The sequence below is a fragment of the Perca flavescens genome, chromosome 2 (assembly GCF_004354835.1).
Source record: "Perca flavescens isolate YP-PL-M2 chromosome 2, PFLA_1.0, whole genome shotgun sequence".
In the NCBI taxonomy this organism is placed as follows: Eukaryota; Metazoa; Chordata; class Actinopteri; order Perciformes; family Percidae; genus Perca; species Perca flavescens.
The window spans coordinates 5,008,865-5,031,232 of record NC_041332.1 but is presented as its reverse complement, the minus strand read 5'-3'; the positions used below and the strand labels follow the sequence as shown (position 1 = coordinate 5,031,232).

At 39.7% G+C, this 22,368-nt stretch overlaps 13 non-coding genes across 13 annotated transcripts; 7 read left to right on the top strand and 6 right to left on the bottom strand.

The window, feature by feature from the left end:
- Positions 1-4,775: 4,775 nt before the first annotated feature.
- LOC114549009 (U5 spliceosomal RNA) lies at positions 4,776-4,890 on the bottom strand. Its single transcript, XR_003691485.1, has one exon. It is a non-coding gene; the product is annotated as a U5 spliceosomal RNA (small nuclear RNA).
- A 614-nt stretch (positions 4,891-5,504) lies between these two features.
- Positions 5,505-5,619, top strand: LOC114549012 (U5 spliceosomal RNA). The gene has a single exon (XR_003691486.1). It is a non-coding gene; the product is annotated as a U5 spliceosomal RNA (small nuclear RNA).
- Positions 5,620-6,327: 708 nt separating this feature from the next.
- Positions 6,328-6,442, bottom strand: LOC114548987 (U5 spliceosomal RNA). Its single transcript, XR_003691479.1, has one exon. It is a non-coding gene; the product is annotated as a U5 spliceosomal RNA (small nuclear RNA).
- A 733-nt stretch (positions 6,443-7,175) lies between these two features.
- Positions 7,176-7,290, bottom strand: LOC114549004 (U5 spliceosomal RNA). The gene has a single exon (XR_003691484.1). It is a non-coding gene; the product is annotated as a U5 spliceosomal RNA (small nuclear RNA).
- Positions 7,291-7,903: 613 nt separating this feature from the next.
- Positions 7,904-8,018, top strand: LOC114548997 (U5 spliceosomal RNA). Its single transcript, XR_003691481.1, has one exon. It is a non-coding gene; the product is annotated as a U5 spliceosomal RNA (small nuclear RNA).
- Positions 8,019-8,718: 700 nt separating this feature from the next.
- LOC114549036 (U5 spliceosomal RNA) lies at positions 8,719-8,832 on the bottom strand. Its single transcript, XR_003691494.1, has one exon. It is a non-coding gene; the product is annotated as a U5 spliceosomal RNA (small nuclear RNA).
- Positions 8,833-9,564: 732 nt separating this feature from the next.
- Positions 9,565-9,679, bottom strand: LOC114548993 (U5 spliceosomal RNA). Its single transcript, XR_003691480.1, has one exon. It is a non-coding gene; the product is annotated as a U5 spliceosomal RNA (small nuclear RNA).
- A 685-nt stretch (positions 9,680-10,364) lies between these two features.
- On the bottom strand, positions 10,365-10,478 carry LOC114549025 (U5 spliceosomal RNA). Its single transcript, XR_003691490.1, has one exon. It is a non-coding gene; the product is annotated as a U5 spliceosomal RNA (small nuclear RNA).
- Positions 10,479-12,764: 2,286 nt separating this feature from the next.
- Positions 12,765-12,878, top strand: LOC114549023 (U5 spliceosomal RNA). The gene has a single exon (XR_003691489.1). It is a non-coding gene; the product is annotated as a U5 spliceosomal RNA (small nuclear RNA).
- A 1,076-nt stretch (positions 12,879-13,954) lies between these two features.
- On the top strand, positions 13,955-14,070 carry LOC114549019 (U5 spliceosomal RNA). Its single transcript, XR_003691488.1, has one exon. It is a non-coding gene; the product is annotated as a U5 spliceosomal RNA (small nuclear RNA).
- A 569-nt stretch (positions 14,071-14,639) lies between these two features.
- On the top strand, positions 14,640-14,754 carry LOC114548983 (U5 spliceosomal RNA). Its single transcript, XR_003691478.1, has one exon. It is a non-coding gene; the product is annotated as a U5 spliceosomal RNA (small nuclear RNA).
- Positions 14,755-17,881: 3,127 nt separating this feature from the next.
- LOC114549031 (U5 spliceosomal RNA) lies at positions 17,882-17,993 on the top strand. Its single transcript, XR_003691492.1, has one exon. It is a non-coding gene; the product is annotated as a U5 spliceosomal RNA (small nuclear RNA).
- A 742-nt stretch (positions 17,994-18,735) lies between these two features.
- Positions 18,736-18,850, top strand: LOC114549039 (U5 spliceosomal RNA). Its single transcript, XR_003691496.1, has one exon. It is a non-coding gene; the product is annotated as a U5 spliceosomal RNA (small nuclear RNA).
- Positions 18,851-22,368: the final 3,518 nt, after the last annotated feature.

The following is a 22,368-nucleotide window of genomic DNA, read 5'->3' as shown; positions in this document are numbered from 1 at the left end:
AACACACACACTAACACGGACACAGACACACACTCACACACACACACGTACAACACACACGTATAAGACACACGTACAACACAAACACACACACAACACCTTTTTTTCACTTTGTCACATTATTTTAATTTTAATTACAACGAGTTTTACACTTATTCTTGGAATTCATGAACACTAAACCTCATATTTTGAGTTTAAAAAGCAGATATATGCTATAAAATGGGATAAAACAACCAAAATTGTAATGAAAGTAGTGAACTGATCCTTCACTTTACATGAGAAGAGCGTTAAATGGAACCATCCGTGTTCATTTTTTGGGCAATTTGGTTGAAAGAAATACCAAATTTTTTTTGAAAATGGGTTAAATTTGACCCTAAGACAACAGCAAGGTTAATCAAATCACCGACCTTGTTCAGGCACTCGGGGGCGCACAAAAAAACGTAGTTTCAAGCTATCAAAAGTCAGATTTTTCTGTTCCTGAGTGAAGTTGAAGTCGTTTTTTTTTTTGAGCTCCGACTAAATACGCAACACATCTGTCCAGCTGCGGTCACATCACCTTCAGTCTCTGAAGCCTACGTCAACACTACAGGCAGCGTTTAGCTCCCAAAATACAAGCAAAGAAACTAGAGAGGGCTGCAACTAACCACGGTCTTCACTGTGGATTATTTTCTGGATTAACGGATGAGCTGTTTGGGCTCTAAAATGTAGGGTTGGGTATCGTTTGGTTTTTTTTACGATACCGGTGCTAAAACGACATTTTAAAACCGTCTCGGTGTCATACTTAAAAAATTAGGGAATAGGGTATTTTACAATAACTTTGAATGCACACTATGCTATGCACTATGCTCACTAGTTTCAAGTGAACGCACCGTCTGGTGTTTTTCTGACAACGGCAGCTGCACACTGCTTAACGTCCCAATGTTTGAATCCTCTCCAGTGAAATACAGACACCCTTTACACCGTTTAGCTGTCAGCATTTTAACCGTGTTTAATCCAGCTGCTAGCTAATGGTAGGCTAACGTTAGCTGCTGTCAGGTTTAGTGTTAACTAGCTAAGGGTAGGCTAACGTTACTTGCTGTCAGGTGTAGTGTTAACTAGCTAAGGGTAGGCTAACGTTACTTGCTGTCAGGTGTAGTGTTAACTAGCTAAGGGTAGGCTAACGTTACTTGCTGTCAGGTGTAGTGTTAACTAGCTAACGGTAGGCTAACGTTACCTGCTGTCAGGTGTAGTGTTAACTAGCTAAGGGTAGGCTAACGTTACTTGCTGTCAGGTGTAGTGTTAACTAGCTAAGGGTAGGCTAACGTTACTTGCTGTCAGGTGTAGTGTTAACTAGCTAACGGTAGGCTAACGTTACCTGCTGTCAGGTGTAGTGTTAACTAGCTAAGGGTAGGCTAACGTTACTTGCTGTCAGGTGTAGTGTTAACTAGCTAACGGTAGGCTAACGTTAGCTGCTGTCAGGTGTAGTGTTAACTAGCTAACGGTAGGCTAACGTTACCTGCTGTCAGGTGTATTGTTAACTAGCTATGGGTAGGCTAACGTTACTTGCTGTCAGGTGTAGTGTTAACTAGCTAACGGTAGGCTAACGTTACCTGCTGTCAGGTGTAGTGTTAACTAGCTAATGGTAGGCTAACGTTAGCTGCTGTCAGGTGTTGTGTTAACTAGCTAACGGTAGGCTAACGTTACCTGCTGTCAGGTGTAGTGTTAACTAGCGTCACTTGCAGCGATGCTCCTGTTGCCTCTAACGTCTGTTTGAGAGCATCAGAGAGCAGCTCAGAAGGCGTTTAATTGTCACCGAAATCTGCGTTTTGATTCGGTACGGTAGATACCGGTTGTTTAGAGCGCCGGTGCCGTATTAGCACCGGGTTTCGGTACCCAACCCTTCTAAAATGTCAGAAAATGGTGAAAAATGTGGATCGGTGTTTCCCCAAAAAGCCCAAGACAACCTCCTCAAATGTCTCGTTTAGTCCACATTTCATGAAAAATGACTCAAACCGATCCGTCTGCGATTAATTTAACCCTCATGTCATCCACCCTGAACTTGTTGTCCTTTTGGGTCAAAATTGAAAAATAACTTTTTCTGGCACTTTTTTTTTTTTTTTTTTGTATTCATGGTCAATCAACTCAGTGGTGTAGTCTACGTGATATGCAGTATATACCCACTAAGAAAGCTCCAGGATTTCCATATACCCACTTAAAAATGCCCAATGACCCACAACAACATACTTAGCATTATATTTTTCATGTATTTTGAATTTTTTCTTCTTCACATAGGCTAAATAAAGGGATTTCCACCGTGAGTGGGTTAGGGTATAACGATAGATGGATGGATAGATAGATAGATAGATAGATACATAGATAGATAGATAGATAGATAGATATCCACTACAATACATTAGACTACACCACATCAATAAACCTAATTTAATTTACATTATACCTAATTTTTGAGTTAGAAAAAGCACAAATTATGAGTTATTTTGACTAATAGTTAAGATCAGTGGATGTTGAGTGGATCACAGACTAGTTTATGTCAAAGTTCAACCATTTTTTTTTTTCTTCAAATGCTATAAAATTGAATAAAAACACCCAGAATTCAATGAAAGTAATCATTAATTTGCCCTGCAAGGAATGTTGTGTGGCTTCCTACAACGCACATGCAAGCATCCAAGTTATTTCGGGGCAATTTGGTTGTAAAGAAACCCATATTTCTGAAATAAGAGAACTTTACCTCCAGGACAACCGCAGGGTTAGTTGACAACTAACCGATGAATCTTTGCAGCTCTGAAATAAGAACCGATACCAAACCAGGCAGCTTCTCTTCTGCTTCTTGTCTCACTGCGTTATTCCGCTAAAGTACTTTATAATATCCGGTTATCGTGAAATAAAACTACTTTGTTATCCCGGGATAATGTGACACTATAGCCACAGCTGCTCCCGCCTTAACTGTCCCAATTTAGGAACAAATCTGCGTAAATCGTCTTTATACGTGACGGCAGTTTAAAGTCGGAGCGAGTGATGTGACCGCGGGAGAGAACAAAAAGCATCGTCTATCGTCGGTGTCTGCTTCAGAAGTGCCTACGTTTGATCTGAGACGACACATCTGAGCTCTCCACTACAGTGTGCCTACCATACCACTGTGTGTGAGATTGTGTGTGATTGGTTGATTTTGTGTGTGTGTGTGTGAGTGTGTGTGAGGTTGCATGTCTGAGAATCCCAAATGTCTTGAATCCTTCAAACCTGATGTGAATAAAACAGGATGATGGAGCAACTTGCTGTCCTTCCGTCTGTTTGTGTGCTGCACATCTTTGCTCTGTGGGACACCGTACCGACACTAGGGTTGGGCCGGGTATCACCGATGATTTCATGAATCCATTTGATTCACAAGTAGGGCTGCACAATATGAGAAAGATGGGCGATAAGGTTGTTGGAATATCGCGATAACGATATTTTGTGCGATAGATAAACATATTAAAGTGTACTCAGTTCTGCCTTTCTGCTTTCAGTATTCAGCTAATTGAACGCAAAGCAAATTGAACATTGAATTGAATATTAAAGGATCCACTAAAACCGAACTGACAGCTTCTTTTTAAACTGTAATTTTCTACTGATCTTTTCTTTCAACCAACACAAAAAAGCTCAGTGTATCGCGATATGTCGCAGTATATTGCACTAGTTGATATTGCGATAACGATTTAAAAATAAAAACGATATATTGTGCAGCTCTATTCACAAGGTCCCGGTTCGATCACATTTAAGATTCAGTATCAATTAGCTTTGGGGAATTTCTGTTCCAATACCAATTTAGCTTGGATATACAAGAGATTCTCTGAACTTTTGATGTAAATTGTAGAAACAAGAAGACCCCTTCAGATATTACACACACAGAGGGGTGGGGGGTCTGGGGGCAGTCCTGCATTCTGGTGAATTTGTATGCATCATTTTATGGTGCAGATGTCCTTTTATTAATGTAAAGGAAATAATTATTCTCCTGTATTTTCTCTCTTTCTCAGACATTTCTCACCTTTTTGTAAATTTGTTGACTTTTCTGACATTTTTGTACGCTTTTTGTCCCATTTTTGTTGACATGAAGCCCTACAAAAGTCATCTAAAGAGTTCCTTAGCCATCAGAGAATTTAGCAAATCAAGCAAAACAATAACTTTTTTTTAACAACTTGTTTCTCATCCTGAATATGAAAACTCTCTGATACTCAGAGTCGGCAAATCTGCCAAATTCTGCTTTAAATGCAGGTAATTGCATTTTAAAAAAACACTTTCCTGTGTTTTTGGTTTGGCGTACAACTAGGAGGGCCAAAATGTATTGTGAACCCAAATGTATGTATGTATGTATATATATATATATATATATATATATATATATATTTTTTTATATATATTTATAGCGGGCCTTGAGTTTGACACATGATCTACAATAGAGATGGTATCGGACCATCTCTAATCTACAACAACAAATCTGTCGGAGAACGAGACCGTGTTAAAGCCAGAAACTCCAAAAGTTTAAATCTACATAAATCTATCTTTACTTTTCACTTCCTGTTGTGTTCTTTAACAGCCATATTTAGCATTTTAATTTGAGATCGGGACATTTCTAATTGCACTCAAAGCTTCATTTCACGGAAAAAGGGAATTATTCTAAATATTAAGAAAGGGGGTACGCAATCACACTGCTCACCCACACACATCGGCAGTCATACAGACCTATAATGACAAGATGCAAAGCCAGGCTGTGTTTAGGTTTATCTTCCACATGATTAGAAAGCCCCGCATGAAGCTGGGCATCAAAAAATTAGTTGAAACTCTTAATGTTCCTCTCCACGGAAATCTTTAGTAAAAGGCGAAAGATTTATACGATCTGAAGAGAAACAAGAGTGTATTGCTGCACGACTGTGGAGAGACCGACCAGATTCTCCGCCTCATGTTCCTCACTTATGGTTCAGAAAGTACCTGAGATTTCTGGGGGGTTCCTAAGAAGCAATGTGTCTCCCCCCTCTTCTTAATATTTAGAATATTTCCCTTTTTCCATGAAATGAAGCTACCTTTGAGTGCAGTCTCAAGCATGGACGCCTGGCCAATAGTAGTGTGTGAACGCTATTGAAGGGCGGGTCTTGGCGTGGCCATAGTGGGATTCGTAATATCGCATCCCGGTGCTGGCTGAGCGTTACTGTGCAGCCTCCAACTGAGCTTGAAGAAGTAGATGTGACGTCACATTTTACAACATGAACACGCCCCCTTAACCTACATTTCGTCATCACCACATACCCAGAAAAAAATCAAGAAACTATGACAGTAACCATAACGTTCAAGGAAACATAACGTAAACCAAATAAGCATGAATAGGTGACACTATTAGCACATAGTATACACTTCTCCCCAGCACAGAGCTTCTTAGGAGCCCCCCCCCCGAGAAATCTCAGGTACTTTCTGAACCATAAGTGAGGAACATAAGGCCGTGAATCTGGTCGCTCACTTCACAACAATAAAGCAATACACTCTTGTTTCTCTTCAGATCGTATAAATCTTTCGCCTTTTACTAAAGATTTCCGTGGAGAGGAACATTAAGAGTTTCAACAAATTTTTTGATGCCCAGCTTCATGCGGGGCTTTCTAAACATGTGGAAAATAAACCTAAATACAGCCCGACTTTGCATCGTAACATTATAGATCTGTACGATTGTCGAAGTGTGTGGGTGAGCAGTGTGGTTGCGTCTCCCCCCTTCGTCTTAATATAATATTTAGAATATTTCCCTTGTACCATAAGCTGCTCACTGCGGAGCTTCCTAATGTCAAAATTAAACGTAAACACAGTCTGGCTTTCTAACGTATCATCAAGGAGCTGTAAGACTACGCATGTGCGTGGGTGAGAAGTGTGTTTGCGTTTCTAAGGAATCTGTATGCATAGTAACAGGGGTCCACGAGTCGCTCATAATCTGTGTTCACGTTCATTTCTCCTGTTGGAATCATTGACATATATAAACTGGACCACCAGATCCCGTGTCTCGGAGACCAGAAGGATATTAGAAGTCTCTTTCCCGGTGGCGATATTACGAATCCTACTATGGGGGGGGGGGGAGACGCAACCACACTGCTCACCCACACACATCGGCAGTCATACAGACCTATAATGATACGATGCAAACAGGATGATGCAACAACAAATTCACATGAATAATATGGACGATAAAAGTAAAAATATTAAATAAAAAATGCTGATGAATGTAACACGTAATGTATAATGTGTGACTTTAAGTGCTGTTTTAATAGCTCCACACCGTTCTAGCTGTATTTCTGTTTGTTTTTCACATTGAAAGAAAGCCCCGCATGAAGCAGGGCATCAAAAAATTATTTAGAACTCTTAATGTTCCTCTCCACGGAAATCTTTAGTAAAAGGCGAAAGATTTATACGATCTGAAGAGAAACGAGAGCGTATGATTTTCCGAGTTGGAGTGAGCGACCAGATTCTCCGCCTCATGTTCCTCACTCATGGTTCACTGTAAACAAAGGACGAGTATTGAAATTATTTGAAGCCGTCACATATAAACTGCCTACAAGGTTGACTTCAAATAATTGCACCAAAATGACTGGGGAGATAACAGACAAATGTAGCCTAGAAAAAAGTGTAGCCTGTATAACTTCCACACATTCGTCAAGCATTGTGCTCACACTCACTCTAAACGCGCTCCTGACTTCTTGGTCACCCACTTCAGTAGGTGACGCTGTAGTGAAAAACGAGGGCCCCTAGGATTGCGGTCCTGGGAGGGCAGCCTCCGGTACTGCAGCTTCATGCTACCTGAGTCCATGGATGTAAACTAGAGAGCCACTCACCGAAAACTGCAGGAACACTAATGGTGCTTTTACAGTACATGGTACCTACTCGCCTCGACTCGCTGCGCGTCCGTTTTCCATTGCAGATTTTAGTATCGCCTCAGCGTGGCTGGTCGTCATAGCGACTGCCATATTTAGCATTTTAATTTGAGATCGGGACATTTCTGACTGCACCCAAAGCTCCATTTCACGGAAAAAGGGAAATATTCTAAATATTAAGAAGAGGGAGGAGACGCAATCACACTGCTCACCCACACGCATCTGCAGTCACACAGACCTATAATGACAAGATGCAAAGCCAGGCTGTGTTTAGGTTTATCTTCCACATGTTTAGAAAGCCCCGCATGAAGCTGGGCATCAAAAAATTAGTTGAAACTCTTAATGTTCCTCTCCACGGAAATCTTTAGTAAAAGGCGAAAGATTTATACGATCTGAAGAGAAACAAGAGTGTATTGCTGCACGACTGTGGAGAGACCGACCAGATTCTCCGCCTCATGTTCCTCACTTATGGTTCAGAAAGTACCTGAGATTTCTGGGGGGGGGTTCCTAAGAAGCTATGTGTCTCCCCCCTCTTCTTAATATTTAGAATATTTCCCTTTTTCCATGAAATGAAGCTACCTTTGAGTGCAGTCTCAAGCATGGACGCCTGGCCAATAGTAGTGTGTGAACGCTATTGAAGGGCGGGTCTTGGCGTGGCCATAGTGGGATTCGTAATATCGCATCCCGGTGCTGGCTGAGCGTTACTGTGCAGCCTCCAACTGAGCTTGAAGAAGTAGATGTGACGTCACATTTTACAACATGAACACGCCCCCTTAACCTACATTTCGTCATCACCACATACCCAGACAAAAATCAAGAAACTATGACAGTAACCATAACGTTCAAGGAAACATAACGTAAACCAAATAAGCATGAATAGGTGACACTATTAGCACATAGTATACACTTCTCCCCAGCACAGAGCTTCTTAGGAGCCCCCCGAGAAATCTCAGGTCCTTTCTGAACCATAAGTGAGGAACATAAGGCCGTGAATCTGGTCGCTCACTTCACAACAATAAAGCAATACACTCTTGTTTCTCTTCAGATCGTATAAATCTTTCGCCTTTTACTAAAGATTTCCGTGGAGAGGAACATTAAGAGTTTCAACTAATTTTTTGATGCCCAGCTTCATGCGGGGCTTTCTAAACATGTGGAAAATAAACCTAAATACAGCCCGACTTTGCATCGTAACATTATAGATCTGTATGATTGTCGAAGTGTGTGGGTGAGCAGTGTGGTTGCGTCTCCCCCCTTCGTCTTAATATAATATTTAGAATATTTCCCTTGTACCATAAGCTGCTCACTGCGGAGCTTCCTAATGTCAAAATTAAACGTAAACACAGTCTGGCTTTCTAACGTATCATCAAGGAGCTGTAAGACTACGCATGTGCGTGGGTGAGAAGTGTGTTTGCGTTTCTAAGGAATCTGTATGCATAGTAACAGGGGTCCACGAGTCGCTCATAATCTGTGTTCACGTTCATTTCTCCTGTTGGAATCATTGACATATATAAACTGGACCACCAGATCCCGTGTCTCGGAGACCAGAAGGATATTAGAAGTCTCTTTCCCGGTGGCGATATTACGAATCCTACTATGGGGGAGACGCAACCACACTGCTCACCCACACACATCGGCAGTCATACAGACCTATAATGATACGATGCAAACAGGATGATGCAACAACAAATTCACATGAATAATATGGACGATAAAAGTAAAAATATTAAATAAAAAATGCTGATGAATGTAACACGTAATGTATAATGTGTGACTTTAAGTGCTGTTTTAATAGCTCCACACCGTTCTAGCTGTATTTCTGTTTTTTTTCACATTGAAAGAAAGCCCCGCATGAAGCAGGGCATCAAAAATTATTTAGAACTCTTAATGTTCCTCTCCACGGAAATCTTTAGTAAAAGGCGAAAGATTTATACGATCTGAAGAGAAACGAGAGCGTATGATTTTCCGAGTTGGAGTGAGCGACCAGATTCTCCGCCTCATGTTCCTCACTCATGGTTCACTGTAAACAAAGGACGAGTATTGAAATTATTTGAAGCCGTCACATATAAACTGCCTACAAGGTTGACTTCAAATAATTGCACCAAAATGACTGGGGAGATAACAGACAAATGTAGCCTAGAAAAAAGTGTAGCCTGTATAACTTCCACACATTCGTCAAGCATTGTGCTCACACTCACTCTAAACGCGCTCCTGACTTCTTGGTCACCCACTTCAGTAGGTGACGCTGTAGTGAAAAACGAGGGCCCTAGGATTGCGGTCCTGGGAGGGCAGCCTCCGGTACTGCAGCTTCATGCTACCTGAGTCCATGGATGTAAACTAGAGAGCCACTCACCGAAAACTGCAGGAACACTAATGGTGCTTTTACAGTACATGGTACCTACTCGCCTCGACTCGCTGCGCGTCCGTTTTCCATTGCAGATTTTAGTATCGCCTCAGCGTGGCTGGTCGTCATAGCGACTGCCATATTTAGCATTTTAATTTGAGATCGGGACATTTCTGACTGCACCCAAAGCTCCATTTCACGGAAAAAGGGAAATATTCTAAATATTAAGAAGAGGGAGGAGACGCAATCACACTGCTCACCCACACGCATCTGCAGTCACACAGACCTATAATGACAAGATGCAAAGCCAGGCTGTGTTTAGGTTTATCTTCCACATGATTAGAAAGCCCCGCATTAAGCTGGGCATCAAAAAATTAGTTGAAACTCTTAATGTTCCTCTCCACGGAAATCTTTAGTAAAAGGCGAAAGATTTATACGATCTGAAGAGAAACAAGAGTGTATTGCTGCACGACTGTGGAGAGACCGACCAGATTCTCCGCCTCATGTTCCTCACTTATGGTTCAGAAAGTACCTGAGATTTCTGGGGGGTTCCTAAGAAGCAATGTGTCTCCCCCCTCTTCTTAATATTTAGAATATTTCCCTTTTTCCATGAAATGAAGCTACCTTTGAGTGCAGTCAGAAATGTCCCGATCTCAAATTAAAATGCTAAATATGGCTGTTAAAGAACACAACAGGAAGTGAAAAGTAAAGATAGATTTATGTAGATTTAAACTTTTGGAGTTTCTGGCTTTAACACGGTCTCGTTCTCCGACAGATTTGTTGTTGTAGATGAACATGATTCCTAAAAAAAACATCCAGAAACACGTTTTGAATATGAAGAACCTTTTGAACAATACAGGAGAATCATTATTTCCTCAACATTAATAAAAGGACATTTGCACCATAACATGATGCATACAAATTCTCCAGAATGTTGCTTTTTATTGTCACTTTTTTGTCGCTTTCGAAAGATGACAGTAATCATAACATTCAAGGAAACATAATGTAAACCAAATAAGCATGAATAGGTGACACTATAAGCACATAGTATACGCTTCTCCCCAGAACATGGCAGTCATACAGACCTATAAAGATACGATGCAAAAGTCAGGCTGTGTTTAGGTTTATCTTCCACATGATTAGAAAGCCCCGCATGAAGCTGGGCATCAAAAAATTAGTTGAAACTCTTAATGTTCCTCTCCACGGAAATCTTTAGTAAAAGGCGAAAGATTTATACGATCTGAAGAGAAACAAGAGCGTGTTGTTGTATTGTTGTGAAGTGAGGGACCAGATTCTCCGCCTCATGTTCCTCACTTATGGTTCAGAAAGTACCTGAGATTTCTGGGGGGGGGGCTCCTAAGAAGCTATGTCCTGGGGAGAAGTGTATACTATGTGCTTATAGTGTCACCTATTCATGCTTATTTGGTTTACGTTATCTTTCCTTGAATGTCATAGTTACTATCAGTGGCGATTTCTTTAGACTGCAAGGGAAGCTCAGCATCCCCTAAAATGTCTAAAATTTAAATGGTCAAATATGTACTATTGTGTTAACATTGTATTGACTAAAATGCGTTAGAATACGTTCATCTCGAAGACGAGTTGGTTCAGAATTGGCTGACTCGATTTCCTTCTCATACCTTCCCGTGGAGTCTCAATGCATTTCCCCGTTGAAGCCTAGCGTCCGTTGACGTCAACGGGACTGCTGTGAGCAGTTTTTTTCAGCGCTCCGACACTAGACGGTCATTGGATAAATGCTGCGATTATGTCCCGCCCACGGATTTATGGTTCATTGATTAAAAAAAAGTAGCTCCGATTATTGTCATTATTTGGAATCCTCCCAAATATAAACTCCCTCCTATCGAAGACATTAATATAATCGCACCAAAATACTGTGGAAGTGAGAGATAAATGTAACAAAGTGTAGCCTACGGCTTCTTTAGGAGACTATAGCGGCAGGTCCTGAGTGTGTTGACTCCAACGGGAGAAGTGAACACAGATTATGAGCGATTATTTCGTAGTCACCAAAAGTAACTACTGGACCCCTTCTTCTCAAACCACATATCTCCAGAACATCCCAACATGCACCTTTTTGTTTTTCTCGGTCAAAATTTTATTTTCTGCACTTTTTGTCACTTTTTTTTTTTTTTTTTCAAATTTTACCTGCGAAAGGGGTTGTATGGAACAATCCACGTTACTTTTTTATTTTCATTTAGTTGAAAGAAACCCACATTTCTGATATAGAAACTTATGGGTCAAGAGGACAACAGGAGGGTTAAAATGGCCTTTTTTCAGACAAACACATCAGGAGAAAAATAAGTTTGTTCCAACATGAGGGCAGCTACAATCATATATACCCTCATGTTGCAGCTCAGATAAACACAGACTCATTATATTAGAGGAGCCAGTAGAGGGCAGAAGACTCCACCTCTACAAAACTCCAGTTACCTGAAACAAACTGGCCTATACAGAGCTATTTTTTTCATGGAATAATCTCCTAAGTAATTTTTTTTAAACCTTATTTTCTCTTGTTGTAATACATATCCGTTATCATTCTTTCTCTTTGTGGGGTAGAGGTTGACTCTAAGCCCATGTGTCATGCTGTGTAATATAGTGTTGTACTACAGATACTATTATTTTATTTTATTTTAAGTTTTACACTTGTTCTCGTCTTTTCCTGTATGTGTCACGGAATGTTTTAATATTGTCTGATTTATTGTTGTCTGTTGTAATGTCTGATTTAATGTTATGTTGGACACCAGGAAGACTAGCTGCTCGTCTAGGCATCATCCAGTGGGGATCCTTACGACAAACTAAACTCTTCTTTCTTCTTGAGTTTTATTTTTTATTTTTATCATCAAATAACGTTGTAATGTGTCTTGGATGGAAATGAATATCTTTTTTGATATTTTGTAAGTATGATGCCGAATTGTTTAAACACTGTAATTGTTTGTAAAGTTTGCAACAAAAAAAAGCCATGTCATGTTTTCGTAATTTCGTTACAAATCAAAATCAAAGTATGCATATTGTTGCCATGAAGTATGCACCTAGCTAGAAATAGGTTATAGCTGTTAGTTAAATGTCTGATATTCTCACAATAAAGTCGGATTCCCACTTTCCCTGAACTCTCTTGACAGACAATTAATCTCTGTTTGGTTTGCGAGTGGATGCTAGTAAGCAGAAGAAAACGAATGTAACCAATTTATGGTGCAAGCATTTCACGCCATCACTTTATTTAAACAGTCACATAATGTTCTGGCGAAAGGAAAAGGAATCGTTTTCCAGACGCAATTTAAAAAGGTAGGCGTGGGCGCCATTTTCCCACAATGCATAGCGCGTGTGTTTGTTAAAACCAGGCTACCGGTTTTACATGTATCTCTAATCTAAACAGTATTTTGATGCGATTACTTCAAGACTTCGTTGTAGGCAGTTTATACGTGTGGCGATTGCAAAATAAAACCAATGATCGTATTTTGGTAACAGTGAACCATAAGTGAGGAACATGAGGCGGATAATCTGGTCGGTCTCTCCCCACTCATGTAGTAGTACGCTCTTGTTTCTCTTCAGATCGTATAAATCTTTCGCCTTTTACTAAAGATTTCCGTGGAGAGGAACAATAAGAGTTTCAACTAATTTTTTGATGCCCAGCTTCATGCGGGGCTTTCTGAACATGTCAAAAACAAACCTTTACGCATACTGGCTTTGCTTCCTAATATTTAGAATAAGTCCTTTTACCATGAAATGAAGCTGCGTTTGAGTGCAGTCAGAAATGTCCCAATCTCAAATTAAAATGCTTAATATTGCTGTTAAAGAACACAACAGGAAGTGAAATAGTAAAGATAGATTTATGTAGATTTAAACTTTTGGGGCTTTCTCAATATGTAAAAATAAAACAAATGCGCATGCGTGTTAACGAGCAGTGCGTTTGCGTTCCTGAAGAATCTCTGTGATGTGTAATAATTTCCTGTAGCTCTGCATGGCTTACTGAGAAAGCTCATTTGTTGCTCTTAGCTCTCTGTATGGTGTCTTGTCGACTTATGTCTGTATAGTTTAAAAATAGTGGTTCTCAAACTTTTTTCAATAATATTCCCCATTTGAACAGTTTTTTTAAACCATGTACCTCCTAACTAGCGCGAATATAATAATAAAAAATCATGCATCATGGCATGTTGTAGAGGAACACTAACTAAGAGTTTCGACTTATTTTTGATGCCCTGTTTACTGTGGGGCTTTCCTTTGACATGCATATTAAACGACTACAACACGAGCTGTGTTTGAAACCGTTCCCTATCAAAGAAATAGTGCATGGTATATTGTGTTCGCCATTTTGTAGTGTTGTTTGAATTCTCCGCGGTTAATTTAATTCCCTATATAGTCCACTATAAAATACCCACAATGCACTGCTAATTTGAGTGAACATCAAGCCCCCAGGAACAGCGCCATGTCTTAAAGCAACCATGGGCTTAGCGGCCAACGGTGGAACTGTACCCCCTCTGGCCCAGAAAGACTTTTCCCAGAGACTTTGCATGGCGAAAGAAACTTCTATATTTTTTAGGTACATCAACTTACCAGACCGAACACTTTTGGTGCAATTATTTAAAGTCTTCGCTATGAGGCAGTTTATATTTATGAGGATCCCAAATAATTTAAACAATCGGAGCTGCTTTTTAGCAGTGAACCATAAGTGAGGAACATGAGGCGGAGAGTCTGGTCGCTCACTTCACGACAATACAACAATACACTCTTGTTTCTCTTCAGATCGTATAAATCTTTCGCCTTTTACTAAAGATTTCCGTGGAGAGGAGCATTAAGAGTTCTAATTAATTTTTTTGATGTCCTACTATATGTGGGGCTTCCTAACAATGTGAAAAATAAATGGAGCCTAAATGTTTACAATTTACTCTTGTAGACCTTTGTAAACACAGATCTACATCTAGTGTTTCCCTAAAAATCAGAAAATAATCTGTCGTTTAAAGGCCTAAAATGTAGTGATGGCATAACCCAAACCTATTAACTACAACTCCATTTCAACCACTACTCCGAAGGTTGCATTGGTACGGAAAACATCACGTGACATATGACGTCCGAAGCAGCAACTGCTTCATTTTCTGAATGAATCAGCTGAGTGGTTCCCGCCACACGCGGACCAGTCAGCTGACTGCACTGCAACGGGCACCGCCTCGTTTCGAGCTCAAAGCGTAATAACTTTAATGCACAACATTGCGTTTGGTTCGTAGTAGCATTAGTTTGTTTGTATCGATTCATTTTCATTGCGATTATTTAAAGTCTTCGCTATGAGGCAGTTTATATTTGTGAGGATTCAAAATAATTTAAATAACCGGAGCCTACTCTTTATCAATGAACCATAAGTGAGGAACATGAGGCGGATAATCTGGTCGGTCACTTCTCAACCAGACAGCAATACACTCTTGTTTCTCTTCAGATCGTATAAATCTTTCGCCTTTTACTAAAGATTTCCGTGGAGAGGAACATTAAGAGTTTCAACTAATTTTTTGATGCCCTGCTAACTGCGGGGCTTCCTTTCAATGTGAAATATAAACGAGAATATGGTTGTTCTTAGTATTTAATATTATTAATACATCATAAACTCAGAATTCTTCCTGTCAAGACAACAATCTACTTCTAAAAATTAAGTTATTCCATCAAATGAAGATCTTTCAAAAAAGAAGTCTTGTAGTGATGGCGAACTGAAACTTTCTGAAGCAGTGAAGCTTTCAAGCCAATTGTATCGAAAAAAGGTTCACTACTCGAAGCTTCAGAACTCTATGAGGACATCTGATGGTGAAGTTAGGGATAGCATTGTGTCACAAACTGTTTCACAGTTATTAGCCATGAATGTCTTTAGAGTAAGCCCGACCCAACCCGAGCCCGTGCGCGTTGTGTCCAAGCCCTTTTTTAATACGTCTGACGTTCTCATACAATTCAGAGTTGTTTGAACTGCAGAAATCTGTTTAAAATGATCTTAATGAATAATGCAACAAGGACGAAGCATGTAAACTGCGCTGTTTGTTTATTCAGAATGGAACGGATCTTAAAGGGATCTGAATGAAGAAACGTAAAAAAAACAAAACTCAATGTATTTCTCTGTGAGGGCTTGCCTCGCCCTCACGCTTGGAGAAGTAACAAAAGAGGACGTTGAAGGCTGACTATCATCTTTTCTGCCACGGCAAGCCTGCTTCATGTGTCTGTTCATCATCCAAGTCCCCGTTTTATTTGCTGTTATAGGCGACAGCGTGCCGCACTTAATGCCCTCAACAAAGCCGACACATATTGTCACTGCCCACGACTTGTTTAAAATGGTTCCATACCTCCGACTTTCCTCCAAACTTGTTCAAAGGTAATTCTCCTATTTCTGATTATAACATAGCTTTCTCCCACCCAATTAGGCTATAGGCCTAGTAAAAAACACAAAAGCTTGATCAAGGTCCCGGCCTGGCCCGGCTCGGCCCAGGATAGTGGCGGAAAATAACGGCCCGGCCCGAAAGTCTGGCGTGCTCGGGCTTGGGCAGAGAATCTAAACTCTACTTTAGAGTTGAAGATGAACACATTTTGAGTATGAATTCATTGATAAATAAATAATGACATAAATAACTAAGCCTATATCTGGGACCTTGCATAAATAAAAATGTAATTGCCTTCTCCGCCAAAAAAAAAAGAACTATAAAGTTAGCATTTTGGTTGTGAACTGTCTTACTGGCTATAATAATCTCTCTATTAACTAACTCTCCTGACTCTGTTGACTCTCTACTGCAACAACCCCAGCCCCGTGTCGCGCTGCTCGCGCAGCTTTTGAATTGAACTTCGAAGCAGTGACGTGGGTGTGTGTGAAACGAAGCTTCGGACGTCACTGGTCACGTGATTATCTCTAAACGAATCGAGCTCCGATACAAAGCTTCATTCCAAATTGGTTCATGTTTTTGATACATGCCTCGAAGCAGAGGGTTCACGGGTAACCTCACTAAAGTCTTGTAATCTTTAACTGGTTTGGACCCACCTTCTTATATATTTATCTATTCTTCTTAGGATTGATCCAACCTTTGAAGTGATAGATTTAAAGACCCTATCATTAAACACTGTTAATGTTAGCTTATGATAGCTTGCTAACTGTTAGTAGCCTTATATATTTATACATTATCTGTTTAATGAAACCGTACAGCTATTTATTAAGCCCAACTAACTGTTTTATATTAATTGTTGAATTAACGACTGACGTTATAATTAATCATAGCCAGCACATCAACTTTAAGATGATAAAAGCTTGTTGTTGCATAAGCCTCTTAGTGTTCCTGCAGTTTTCGGTGAGTGGCTCTATAGTTTACATCCATCGACTCAGGTAGCATGAAGCTGCAGTACCCAGGACCGCAATCCTAGGGCCCTCGTTTTTCGATCTTTCGCCTTTTACTAAAGATTTCTGTGGAGAGGAACAATTAGAGTTACAGATAATTTTTTTTTATCACCTGCTTCATGCAGGGTTTCCTGTCAATGTGAAAAATAAACCTAAACGCCTTTGCAACGTAGAAACAGAAACAAGTGATGTTTTGAATATGCAGAACGTTTTCAACTTTACAGGATAATCATTACTTCCTTTACCCTAATGAAAGGACATTTGCACCACAAAATGATGAATTCAAATTCTCACTCAACTGTTGCAAATTCGCATCGCTGCCGGTGTGAATAGCTTTTTTGCATTTTCGCGTCGCTCATTCGTCACGCCCCCGTTGCAGACTGATCTCATGAATTGGCATATGTATGACACGCCAATTTGTATTCCGTTTTTGCGTGTTGCCTGGTGTGTAACGGCCTTAACAGTTAAAGGAACACGCCGAATTATTGGGAATTTAGCTTATTCACCGTAACCCCCAGAGATAGACAAGTCCATACATACCCTTCTCATCTCCGTGCGTGCTGTAATGCTGTCTGACGTCTCCAGCAGCATCAGGCCAGCACAGATCCTGCAGGTGAATGGTTCCAGTAATCCTACTGCTCCCAATAAGTGACAAAATAACACCAACATGTTCCTATTTACATGTTGTGGTTTGTAGAGTCACAGCGTGTACAAAAATCAACGTAACATGAGACACAGCCATCTTCTAACTGTAAACAAACCGGGAACTATATTCTCAGGCGGAAGAATATAGTACTTGGGCGGAGTGATATGTTCGCAGCAAGCCTGTCTGAGAATATAGTTCCCGGTTTGTTTACTGTTAGAAGATGGCTGTGTCTCATGTTACGTTGTTTTTTGTACACGCTGTGACTCTACAAATCACAACATGTAAATAGGAACATGTTGGAGTTATTTTGTCACAACTCGGAGCAGTAGGCTAGTTGGAACCAGTTACCTGAAGGATCTGTGCTAGGCTAAGCTAATGCTGGAACCATCAGACAGCGTTACAGCACACACGGAGATGAGAAGGGTATGTATGGACTAGTCTAACTCTGGGGGTTACGGTGAATAAGCTAAATTCCCAATAAGTCGGCGTGTTCCTTTAAGTTAACTAAAAAAAAAACTTTGATAGTTTTTATAAATACAAGTTTATTCCTTTTTTACAGTATATATACAACACCATCAGGTTCTTTCTGAACTATAAGTGAGGAACATGAGGCGGAGAATCTGGTCGCTCACTTCACAACAATATAACAATACGCTCTTGTTTCTCTTCAGATCGTATAAATCTTTCGCCTTTTACTAAAGATTTCCGTGGAGAGGAACATTAAGAGTTCAACTAATTTTTTGATGCTCTGCTTACTGCGGGGTTTCCTTTCTTTGTTAAAAATAAAGGGAAATATCATTAGCTGGAAGTATGTAATAATATTAATACTTCATAAAGTGACAACTGTTTCTGCCAAGACAGGAATCAGAATATTTCTCTGTGAAATGAAGCTGCCTTTGAGTTAACCTTCGAAGTCAATGTGACTTCTAATGTGACTGTTATCACCACTGTTCATCACGCCCCCAACCGGCCCGTCAGACACCGCCTACCAAGAGTCTGGGTCTGCTGAGGTTTCTTCCTAAAAGGGAGTTTTTTCTTGCCACTGTCGCAATAGCCACTGCTAATGCTTGCTCTTGAGGGAATTACTGTAATTGTTGGGGTTTTGGAATTTATAGAGTGTGGTCTAGACCTACTCTATCTGTAAAGTGTCTCGAGATAACTTTTGTTATGATTTGATACTATAAATAAAATTGAATTGAATTGAAATTGAAATTGAGTGCAGTCAGAAATGTCCCGATCTCAAATTAAAATGCTAAATATGGGGGTTAAAGAACACAACAGGAAGTGAAAAATAAAGATAGATTAATGTAGAATGAATTCAACTTTTGGAGTTTCTGGCTTTAACACGGTCCCCAAATAAGCATGAATATGTGACACTATAAGCACATAGTATACGCTTCTCCCCAGCACATAGCTTCTTATGAGCCTTTCTCAGGTACTTTCTGAACCATAAGTGAGGAACATGAGGCGGAGAATCTGGTCGCTCACTTCACAACAATACAACAATACGCTCTTGTTTTTCTTCAGATCATATAAAGCTTTCGCCTATTACTAAAGATTTCCGTGGAGAGGGACATTAAGAGTTTTAAATATTTTTTGGATGCCCTGCTCACTGCGGGGCTTCCTTTCCATGTGAAAAATTGACAAAAATATGATTACAAGTATTTAATAGCGTTTAAGAACTTCATAAAGTGAAAACCGTATCTGCCAACAATCTAGACAAGACAACAATCTATCCCTATAAATCATAAGTTACTCCATCAAATAAAGGCCTAAAATGCCCAAAGATGATCTTTAAAATAAGAATCTTGGCTTGTTATCACTGAACTGGTTGGGACCCACCTTGGTATGTGCTGATCTATTCTGCTTAGGATTAATCCAAACTTTGAAGTGATAAAGGCACTAACATGACACTGTTAATGTTAGCTTATGAAAGCTTGCTAAATAGCCTTATCCCCATAGACAGTATATAATGGACCAATAGAGCCTGTTGCTCTGGACGGAGACCAGTGAAGGCTATTAGAAGCACTTTTCCGGTGATGGCCAGCTTTACTGCGCAGCCTCCAACTGAGAGAATGTGACGTGAGCAACCTGTCTGAAAGTTGTAAGTCTTCTGGTAGCTGTGACAAGAGAAATCTCAATCATTCCCAATCTTACAGAGACGGAGAGTGTAGGTATATGTAAGGAGATAACATGGGCACAGGCTAATTATTGCTAACTAACATGCTAGTTAACATTAGTAATTAAACCTAAACAGATAATGTAAGTCCAAACTGCCTGCGAGCTTCTCCTGTACTATACGGTAATTCCCCTACTATGCGACAGTAAGTCACATGGTTATGACCCAATGTTAGCTTATATTTACAAAAACGTCTGCTACGGAGCCATAACGTGAGTTACAAGGTAATGGAGCCTTTTATACATTGTCGTGTTTCTTTAGAAATAAACAACGGACTAATAGAGTCTTTAAACGCTTCAGATGTAAAGTTATTCGCTGTCAAAGTGACGAAAAAAAAAAATGGCGGTCAGCGGAATGCTAACAAGAGGTGATGGCCAGTTAGCAACAAAATGGCGCCATGATGGCTCGAGTTCTGAAGCGAAGCTTACCCCCTTGCTTATCCCCTTTTGCATTCGTCACGGTGCCACTGAGTGTAAAAGGCGGAGTATTCTGTCCCTATATGTTCAATAGTATTGTATTAATTCGCTGGTGCATTTCTTTATTTTCCCACTAGGGGTCAGTATCTCCTTTAGTGTTTTTGTTTTTTTGGAGTTCTTCTTCTTCTATTATATATTGCGTGCGTGAGACGGCGCTCGGTGGTGATGTGTGGCGGCAGCAAGCAAAAAGTTTGTTACACGCGGTGAGGAAATGTCCAAAGGAGTTGACATGCTACATTCCTCTCAGACCCCTTATATCTTTGGGAAGCTTTGATATGCCATAATCTGTAAGTAATTACTAGTGGTGGGCAGATCGAGGCTTCGTGAAACAATGAAACCGTTGAAGCAAATTTGCCATGTTGTGTCGAGGCTTCGAAACAATCCGACACCCGTCTCAACGATGACACGTAGTGGTCACTTGCAGGTGTTGATCTGAAACAACCTTGACAACGAGCCATTTTTTATTATTGTATTTTTCTAATATGTGAAGCTTGTAACCTGTAGGCTCCTCACTGTGCATAATGTTATTTTGGTCATGACAAAAGAATATGAATGAAAGAAATCAAGCCACAATGTCTCAATTCTTTATAGATTTTTATTCAAAAATATGAATGTCCCAACAGTTTATTATATTTCAATCCTAATTATCTATCTATATCTATATATCTCTATCTATATCTATATATCTATCTATCTGTGTATCTATATATGTATCTACCTATCAATATGTTAATGTCTCACTATGTATACTCTGTCTGTCTCTAGCCTGTCAGTCAATGTGTAAATTTAAATGTAAGCCTAAATATAACTAAACAACTCGCACTATGAATGTCACTATAGCACCAAAAATCCGCTATCTCAAAATCAAACTCCTCTCACAAAAACCCACGAGGTCACGATGCGTTGACTTCACTTTTATACTGATGTGCGATTGTGTGTTCCCGACCCTGTCAATCAAACGCTGATCCATGCCACCTGTTGAAACACTTGTGAAACACTCCGATGTTTCATTTAGCCGTAGTCACGTGACATGGGTGTTTTGAATCACGCTTTGAATCAGTGTTTCAAACATCTGCGCTTCGATTCGACAAAGTTGCGTCGTTTCACTTCAGCCATCCCTAGTAATTAGTAGGGATGGCTGAAGTGAAACTGACGTTCCGAAGGGGTCGGGAACACACAATCGCACATCAGTATAAAAGTGAAGTCAACGCATCTTGACCTCGTGGGTTTTTGTGAGAGGAGTTTGATTTTGAGATAGCGGATTTTTGGTGATATATTGACATTCATAGTGCGAGTTGTTTAGTTGTATTTAGGCTTACATTTAAATTTACACATTGACTGACAGGCTAGAGTCATATACATAGTGACACATTAACATATTGATAGGTAGATACATATATAGATACACAGATAGACAGATATATAGATAGAGATATATAGATATACACTACCGGTCAAAAGTTTGGGGTCACTTAGAAATTTCCTTTCCACTCCATTCCAGACACAATACCTGCTGAGATCAGTTGTATTGTTTTTTTTAATCAGGGCAGCAGTTTTCAGATTACATTATGTGCTTACATAATTGCAAAATGGTTCTCGACTGTTGTAGAAAGAAGTGGCTGAAGAAACACTTGAAATTCATTTTTTTTTTTGGTCTAAACGTCATACCCAAATTAAAAGTGGTACAGCTCCCATATACTTTGACACTCAGGGGTGTGCCTGATATCATTGGAAAGGTGATTGATGTGGGTTTGTTTGTGTATTTGAGAAGTGTTGTATTTTGTATTTTTTGGCTTTTTTATTTGCACTTTTCAAATAGAAATAAAAAACGCACAGACATATTTGTAGAAAAGAATTCATATAAAATCCATTTTTGAGTCTTTTAGCTTCTGAATTCTTTTCTGTAGTAAGCTGAGACGTGGCTAATGCTGTGTTGTCTGTCACCTGTCAGATGTGTTTACAGCAGTGTATTTTAATAATTTTACAGATTTATAACTTGGACAGAAATAAAAAATCTCCATTCTAGCCTCTGTAACTCTGTGTCAGTAAGGCCTAGAATCACCCTGACACAACTTGAGTGTTTCCTTTCCAATGATATCAGGCACACCCCTGAGTGTCAAAGTATATGGGAGCTGTACCACTTTTAATTTGGGTATGACGTTTAGACCAAAAAACATGAATTTCAAGCATTTCTTCAGCCACTTCTGTCTACAACAGTCGAGAACCATTTTGCAATTATGTACTGTAAGCACATAATGTAATCTGAAAACTGCTGCCCTGATTAAAAAAAACAATACAACTGATCTCAGCAGGTATTCTGTCTGGAATGGAAATTTCTAAGTGACCCCAAACTTTTGACCGGCAGTGTAGATAGATAATTAGGATTGAAATATAATAAACTGTTGGGACATTCATATTTTTGAATAAAAATCTATAAAGAATTGAGACATTGTGGCTTGATTTCTTTCATTAATATTCTTTTGTC